The sequence below is a fragment of the Lolium perenne genome, chromosome 4, assembly GCF_019359855.2.
Source record: "Lolium perenne isolate Kyuss_39 chromosome 4, Kyuss_2.0, whole genome shotgun sequence".
NCBI lineage: Eukaryota > Viridiplantae > Streptophyta > Magnoliopsida > Poales > Poaceae > Lolium > Lolium perenne.
Window position 1 is genome coordinate 251,153,607 of NC_067247.2, and position 8,670 is coordinate 251,162,276.

At 46.1% G+C, this 8,670-nt stretch overlaps 1 long non-coding RNA gene across 3 annotated transcripts; it reads left to right on the forward strand.

The window, feature by feature from the left end:
• Window positions 1-2,018: 2,018 nt before the first annotated feature.
• LOC127332282 (uncharacterized) lies at window positions 2,019-5,214 on the forward strand. Of its 3 annotated transcripts, XR_007870339.2 has the most exons (6): window positions 2,019-2,509; window positions 2,635-2,719; window positions 3,030-3,283; window positions 3,382-3,467; window positions 4,711-4,835; window positions 4,963-5,209. It is a non-coding gene; the product is annotated as an uncharacterized lncRNA (long non-coding RNA). The 3 variants fall into 3 exon arrangements; XR_007870337.2 differs by having other exon boundaries at window positions 2,021-2,509; window positions 4,711-5,210; XR_007870338.2 differs by lacking the exon at window positions 3,030-3,283 and having other exon boundaries at window positions 2,025-2,509; window positions 4,711-5,214.
• The last annotated feature ends 3,456 nt before the right edge of the window (window positions 5,215-8,670 follow it).

The window sequence follows — 8,670 nt, forward strand, 5'->3', positions numbered from 1 at the left end:
ATCGTAGATGTTGTTGGCCGCTCCTTTTCCTGGCCGGCAGGTGTTCTTCAGTTCAGGTTACAACTTATTGACAGATCGGAACGAGAAGCTAGGAAACCCAGACGTGAAACAATCATATATACTAGCTCACGCGGCGTGCGGCGGAGGGCAGCATCGGAAGGCAGCGGCAGAAGGGAGATGCTGGTGGCGGCGCCACTCAGGTTGGGGCCAGGCGGGCCCCGATCTGGGCCAGACGGGCCTCGTCCTGGACCAGGAGGGTCTGGATGTGGCCAACGCCGGTGGAGCCCCTCCCATGCTGCACCATTGCTGGTTCCAGATCTGGGCCAGGTGGGCCCGGTTCCGGCGGCCCTTGGCAACGCGGCTTGCGAGGTTCCTCCTACGTCCGAGAGGGTGGAGGCGTTGCTCTGGCTGCAGTTCGGTGGCGAGTTTAGGGATGCTGACAAATTGACCGGCTTGACCGGCGGCGTGGTGGCGTCAGTAACGGCGCGGCTATGCCCGCGGGCGTCGTGGCGGGGGTGTTTCTTTGCGGTGGTGCACGGTCTCGGCCGGGCCGTCTTGCGAGGAGTGAGGTTGCGGCGACACCGTTCATGGCTTATGGCTAGCACATGGCGGCTTGGTGCTGGCTTGGGTAGGTCTGGCATGAAGCTGCAGCTGGATGGCGGCGGCTGCCTAGGCGCAGCAACGCGGCGGCTTAGCTAAGGGGCTTGATCGTGGCCTGGCAGGCGGCCGGGCCTGATCTAGGCCTCCTCGGCCATGCAACTGCGTCCGGACGGCGTGCTCCTCTGGTGGCGGTGGGTGGATCCCCTCCCCTAGGTTGCCACTTGCTTTGACGATTGCATCCTATGGTGCCGTCATACCCTGCCCGTTTCGTGTTGCGGTGTGCTGATCAAGCCTCGAGTTCGTGGGGATGCCTGGGCGGCGGCCTCGGAAGGTGGACTGCGCGGGTGGCTCTACGGCGGGCAACGTGGCGGTGGTGGTGGTCTCTCTCTTCGGTCATGGGGATGGTGAGGAGCAGACGACGGGGGATCCTGGTGTTGGCGGCGCTTCGGCTTTGGCAACTCCCAGATCATGTTTCGGAAGCCTGACTTGGGGACAGGGGCGGCTTAGTTTCGGATGTGGTGTGCGGATGCTTCCGGGTGAAAACTCAGCGCCTCGGCGCCAACGGCGGCGATGCTTGCGGATGTCGTTACCCTCTTGGGGGCGTTGTTGTGGGTATCCACCCCGTGGTATGGCTCCGGGTGAAAACCTTAGACCTCGCGGTCTCGACGGCGGCGGCGCGCTGTATCGTTACCCTCCTGGGGTCGTCGTTGTGGAGTCCCGACTCGACATCTGTCTCCGGTGGCAAGTTTAGGCTTTCTGTGTTCTTTTATTTAATCTTTGATCTGCTTTATAAGATCGTTCTCCTCTCCACCTTGTATCGGTTCGGTTGTTGCGGTTTTATTTATAAAACGGGGCAGAAGCCTATTTCGAGAAGATTGTGCTTAGGATTGGTTGGCGACTCGGGAACTAATCGTACTGGAGACGGAGTCTAATCAAAATAGAGGTTTGGTACTCTGAACGGAGATAGGCCTAACCGCCTAAACTACAACAGTAATTGCGTTGCGATCGGTCAACCCGTAGAGATCGAGGATAGTGTGCTGCCATAACACAGCTGAGCGACGAACTTTGACAGTCAGTGACAGTGTCTAAGCACTTCAATTCCTATAAACAACATCTCAAAAAAAAAAAAACCTATAACAGAAAGGGTTGTTATTATCCATCCGAACTATCTAGTTTGTTATTAGGCACCCGTCAAGACACCAGAGGTGCCTCCCCGATAACCTCCCTATTTTTCTCCTATTTTTGGTATGGGACTCATCCCGCCTCAAGATGGGATCCATGTTAGGTTTGACGCCCACAAGTCCAGATTCTCTATCTCTATCTCTATCTCTACTACTTAAAAAGACTAAAGTGGTTCCTTATTCCGCCATCACCATACGTTTCGTAGTTTTTGGTCGTCCTACCCTTCGTCGTGCATCGCTCCTATGGGCCTGGCCCAAAGTCTTCGCAGCTCTTGTGGTTCCCAGACCGCGTGGCGACCTCCACCCCTGCTCGCCTGAAACAACCGAGAGCGAGGAGCTGTGCGTCCAAGCTAGGGTTCCACCCTGCCGTCCTCCGTCCCCGGCCTGCCGCCCCCAAATCTGCGAGCAACGATGGCAACGGCGCGCGCTTGCCCCGCCCTACACCACCCTCACCGCCAAGACCCCGCCACGACTAGCCAGCAGCTCGAGATCGAGGTCAGCACGGAGAACCCACCACCGGCGCATCACAGCCGACTACGGCGGCTGGGGCGACCCCAAGCAGGAGGCGGCGGCTAGCGAGGATGGCGGCTAAGGGGAGAAGGGGCCGATGTTTGCTGATCTTGGAGGGAAGGAGGCGGTGCTTGGCGAGCTGATGGCACACGGGACGAAACTTGCGGCACCGATGCCCTTCATCTACAGCTCGCAGCAGCTTGTGACCTTAACTCCAGGTGAATAACATGACGGCTTTACCTCCAAAATTCTGTTTGTGCACTACAGGAGTTGTTGCAACAAATAATGTTGTCTAGGCCTGCATTGATGTTGTCTAAGTCTTTACATATGTTGGATTCCTCAGGAAGGAGGATGCTATGTCTAAAAATGGATCAACCTACAAATCTCAAGCATCTGCCGTTAAAGCTCATGGAGCCCCAAATTGCAAGGTATGAAATTTTGGCAGCAGCATAATGCATTCAGTGGCAATAGATATTTCGTCGAATGTGCCATGTTGTGAAAATAAAATAGAATTATCCTATGTTATAATATTTAATTGGACACTCCACTCTTATTTATGTGTTTGCATTGATGCATTGAGAATTACCTAAACAAATTCAGGCTTCTTACAGGAAAAACCTGCCATAAAGGTCCATTTTGTATTGAACTAGGATCTGGGCACCAACTCCAACTCATGATGGTTCATTTGCTATTTTTTTTATGATTTCATATGAATAGTTGATACATGTTGTTTTTCAGGGAAGTGGCTTTAGATTGCGTAATGGACAATATGCTACTTAAATGGAAGCTTAAGAAAATTCCAATCTGAGTATGACTGTAGTTGGAGGTGTCTTTGCTTATCAGCTCGTTTTTCATTCTTTGTCCTCTCCATTTCTGCTCTTGCTCATTTTCTACCACCTTCGGCTTAAAGTTTTCACACTTCACTTTGAATAATTTTTTCTCATGCCATTTTTTTTCAATGGCGATGGATTTCCAGGTGAGCATCATTTAATGTATGCACACTGTCACTTGATATGCTTGCTGCCGAAAATAATGGGTTGCATTTATCTTTGCTTAGTTGTTATTTACCATAATTGTTTTGATTATTTAGGTCTAGATGTATGTGAGATAGCTGAGAAGTATGGTGTTGCTTCATATTATCCACGGAATCCAGGGAACATATTCTGCACCCCCAAGGTAAATGTTTTTTTTGCAAGCTTCTTCCCATTTTACAAAGAGAAAAACTCAGCCGTTTGGTTTTCATGTCCTGGTTGTACAAAGGTATTCATGCAAAAAAGGTCCCGTGATCAGCTCATAACTGTGTGGAGGTGTTCTTGGATATTCAATGGGAATTCTTCGAAGTGTTGCATCTCTCACTGGTGCACCATCTTTGTAGTTTTAAGTAGCACTGCTTATAGTTTAGAATAGAGAAGTAAGTTCAACTCGTATGTGGTTCTCTTTGTTAGTCGGTTAGTTGGTAGTAGTAGATAAAAGATGGCAAACTCAGCTCCAAGGATACATATTGCCATGATATCGTTGTGCATTTCAAAACATTATGTCCAACTACAATGAACCACTTAACCCTTCAGACATGACATGTCAATTCATCTCAGCAAAACCAAGATTTGAATGATGAATTTTGCCAACAATTTTGAAAACATATGCATCTTTGTTCTAAGAATGCATAAAGTTTAGCAATATAGTAGACCATTTTGACTACTGTTGGGCAATGAATTTTTCACTACTTTTCTGCTTATTTACAATTTACATCTCACGTTGTAGTGACTGCACTTCCTATAAGCTACAGTGTGTATTTTGAATACAATGGGGTGATGCATTCCTGAGGTCGCTGCTGCGTGCTACTAGGTCTCTTCAACTGCTGAGGAGCAAATAGTCAAATACCAAACCACACCCTTCAACTGTTAGCGCCTAGATCTGTTCATCTGCTTCAGTGGGATCTGGAAATTTGTGATCTTGGTTTTAACTGTTCTCTTGTGTAATTTTTTTTTTTGAAAAGTTGGGCGTCTTGGGGAGGTTGATCAAAGTTCTCAACAACATGGATTTGCATGATACAAATGAGTTGAGCTAACTAGCTGATTTAGATAAATGGCATCTTCACTTAAAATTGGTTAACTGCGGCACCAATTGATGCTCACCCATCTTTTCAAAGACATGCATGTACCACACCACTTGGTCCGAGATAAATGCAATTAGGCATTTGCAATTCAAGAAAGCATAGTGTAGGTCTATTGACTAGGTAGTGCTGATAACTTGAGAATGAGGAAATTCTTTGCCAATAGAATAGTGAAAAGGAACTATATTGACTTCAACTAGCTTCAAAGTAAAAATCTGACACTTATCGGTTAAGTCTGTGAGACAAGAAATGTATGCCCTTGCAAACATTTTATCACATTTTTCTTCTTCTTGAATGATTTGGCAGGCACCTCCTCGTGTGGATGCTATCCAAACAAAGAAGGCTTGGAGGCATATAGAGTTCAGGCGTTTGCTGGCCTAGGGTGCCGTTTACTAGGTGTTGAATGATACCTAAAGCTGAAGACTGCAGAGGTAGCTCAATGAGAAAAAATGTTATAAAATCAGCTTGGTATCGGAAAAATCTTGTAAATGTCAATTACTTGTTTTTCTGAGTTTCCATAACCCCTGTTTTCAAATCTGTTGCATATTTTGCTGCTAGATGTTTGTGAGGCAGCATCTCGGGACATATTTTTTTAAAGAGGGCTGATGGTGTGTTCGTCTTACAATTTTATCAGTCGTATGGTTCATCTTTACAGAGGTATATCTCTGATTTTCTGAAACCTTACTGTTTTTTTTCTTGTGCTCCTGCGTATTCATGAAAATTTCATATCCTTTATGAGTTTTCCAGATAGATGTTTTTTCTTGTAAATGATTTGTGGCCTGAAAGCTGCAGGTTTTGGGCAGTTTCTTGCAATTTTCTTGTTCCTAACTCCTTAACAGGAGATGTCTATGGCACTTTCAGAATTCAGTTCTCTTAAATATGGACATCATTTCAGGTATACTTCTCATGGTATATGTTAGTGATGACGTGCTAAGGATTCGTCGAATTGTGACAAGTTGATAGTGTAAATTTTCGAGGAATGTTGGTTGAGAATAAATTTTGTCTCATATTTTCATTCCTACTTTTATGGATTTTTGGCATTCCAATCCTTGAAATGTATATGTCACGACACATCACGTATGCTATCAAAAGTATTGCAGTGAGCACATCTCCATTTGTTCCTGTGTTTGTCTCCCATAACCTATTCGGTGTAATGTATCAACAACTTCGTCATGTTTTTTGTTGCTCCGTTTAGAATTTCATCTATAGGATATGGGCGTCAATTTGATATTTGCATTGTATAACTAGATTTTATGACATATATCTTCCTATTTTGGTGCAGTTTGCTGCCAAATGCCTACCAGTACTACCCATCAAAAAACCTATATGCTCTTACCTAATGTGCAGAAAGTATATATTGTATCAGTTAGCAGTTAGTGAACACATGGCGCTCTCAGTTTGAAATGTCAATTTTATATTTCCCCTACTGCTTACCGATTAACAGTTTGAGGGAAAGTATCCTAAGCTCTAGGTTATTTGCATAAAGCCAATTTTAGTTCATAAACACTTTAGTAAAAGACTCCTCATATGCTAACTAACTCAAGTGGGAAAATTAGTGTCATTCCCACAACTCTGTTGTGATTCAAATCAAAGTCACCTTTCAAATTCAATTCACAAGTCATATTTGAGGAAAATTTCGGATGACGGAACAGTATGGCCTTTCCAACTGTCCATGACCGCGGACGCGGCTATTCGAATAGGTTTACACTCTACAGAGGTTGCACAATTGTGCCACAACATTTGATTACATCCGTCAAGGATAACCCTGAATAATCATAACTCACTATGCGGATCATCAACCATTAACCTTTCACTTACACACCCTAGTATAGGCACCTCTCCCCATGAGCTTGGCCTCCCGGTGATAGCCAACTGTTATCCCGGGAACTGCACAGGGCTTGGGTCGTACATTCACCTCATTTCATGTCATTTCACTTTCAACGGAGGCAGCCTCGGCATAACCTCTATGACGTTTGTTTAGAGGGAACCCATACTAAGACACATAAATTTCCAGCTAAAGCCTTACCCATAATCAGGTATTGTGGGGGTACTCAAGAATTGAAATGGTATCGCATCCGAATCCAATCATCAGTTTTATCAAATTCACCAAGTCATTCAAGTCACATTCACCTTCGAAATCTTTTAATAGAATGACTCATCATTCCAAGGTTTGCAAAGTCATTTTCAAATCACATGTTCCCATCTAGAGTAGTCATTTTTAGTTTTAGCACTAGCATCTAGTCATGAGAGGTGCTAATTAGCTTGTATTGCTTCTAGGCTAACTTTGATGCTCTTGTACTAATCCATAACTAACCAAGTGAATCATGAATCAAAAGTAACATTGATAAACCAAAATCAAAAGCTTATAAGGTAAAAACTTTGGATGGGATCATTAAGTATAAAGTAGTAGTAATGGTGCCTTGCTCTTGTAGAGCTTTGCACTTGCAAGAATATTAGTTTGCCTTGGTTGATGTACTGATCAAAGTGGTCTTCTTCTTCCTGGAAGTAGACCTCCTCCTCATGGTACTCCTCGGTACTAGCGTCTAAAATCGAATACGAAGTATACAATCACCAAGCAAGTCTTAGGGCTATACTAATCACATACATGGTTCACACAAGCTAATCTATCATCACAACACTAATAAAAAGGGGTTGGCTTATGTGTTAAGAAAACTTGTAAGAGAGAAAATAATTTCCTCTCATTGAAACTTTTTACAATTTAATTTCCTCAAATAATAATAAGGTATGTATTCATGTTGATCATGGTCAACACTTCATATCTATTATTTGAGAAAAATGATTTAAATGAGGTACTAGCCTCATACAATTTAAACCTTACTCTTACAACAATTTAATGTCTCGTAATCCATTAAGGGATGACATAGACCAAGGCAACACATCACTTTGAATTTCTTAGGACCATGATTTAAATGAGAGGGAACCTCTCATACTATTTAGGAAATAATTTTGGATGATTTAAATGGACTAGAAAAAGCCACATAGCCATTATTTTGCTCTAGTCCATGATAATCAAACAACTATGTGATGTTTTTACACAAACATGTAGAGTATGTGAAATGTGATTTATGAGAGTTGGAATCAACTCAAAATCACTTAGGGTTGATTTTTAATAATTGTTTGAAGTTACAAAAGTCCCTGCCTTGTTATTTTTGTCACATTAATTCTACAACGAAACTAATGGTGAGACCAGTGGGGTTGGATAGAGCTTTTCACAAGCTTTCCATCAATAGCCAATTCATCAAATTTGGTTGGGTAGATTTAATTCTATTTAAATTTGAAAATGGCATCTGCAAGCAAATTTGAAATAAACGAGAAAATCGAATTTGAAAACTTGGGCCTGGCGGGAAACGAAACTGGGCCTAATCCGTTTAAAAACGCAAAGGCCAGCCCACCACGCGTCCAGTGCGCGTGGGCTGCCTGACAGGGTGGGGCCACTCATCAGCGGGTTGTAACTCACCGAAGCGGTACGCTGCTCGGGGGCGTTGGATCAGGCGATGATCGAACGGTGGAGCATCGTCATCGTCGGCGGCGAGAAGCGGGTGCTGGCACGGCGGAGGTAGGGGGTCGGCGGCGATCCTGGGCTCCGGCGATCGACGGCGAGGTGTGGCGGTGACGTTGTGGACGACGGCGGACCTCCTCGAACAGACGGCGTCTCCTGGGGCAGCTTCTATCGCCGGCGAGCTTCTGCGGCGGTCACGGGCGGCGATGGTGAAATTGGGCGGCGCTACTGGGCAATGTCGAGCAGAGAGGTGGCGAGGAGAGTCAGGGATGAGAGGGGAAGGCGATGGTGTGGAGAAATGAGCAAGGGAGGCCTCCTTTTATAGCATCCAGGGGAGTCTGAGGCGCGGGAGTGAGGTCATCGGCGTCGACGGTTATACAGTGGCGCTGGTGGACTGGCGATGACGCGCGCGAGTTGGCGATGTCATGGCGGTGACGCAGGGCTTGATTGCGGGGAAAAAGATGCAGAGACGAGGACGGGCGCATGCGGTCTCTGTCGCGGGTACCGGCGGATGGAGTCGACGGTGGCGTCGCGCAAAGCGTTACCGCGGGCCAACGGGCATGTCCACGGCGTTGTTGAGGTCACGGGGGTCCTTCTGGCGCAGAGAGAGAGCGAAGGGGTCAACGGAGTTGGCCGGACGACGTCATGACCGTGCGCGTCTGTGGCGCTCGCCGTGCGCGCTCTGGCGTGGCATGGCACGCCTGGGCGTGTCTAGGCGTCACGTTTTCTGGTGCGTGCGGTGCACT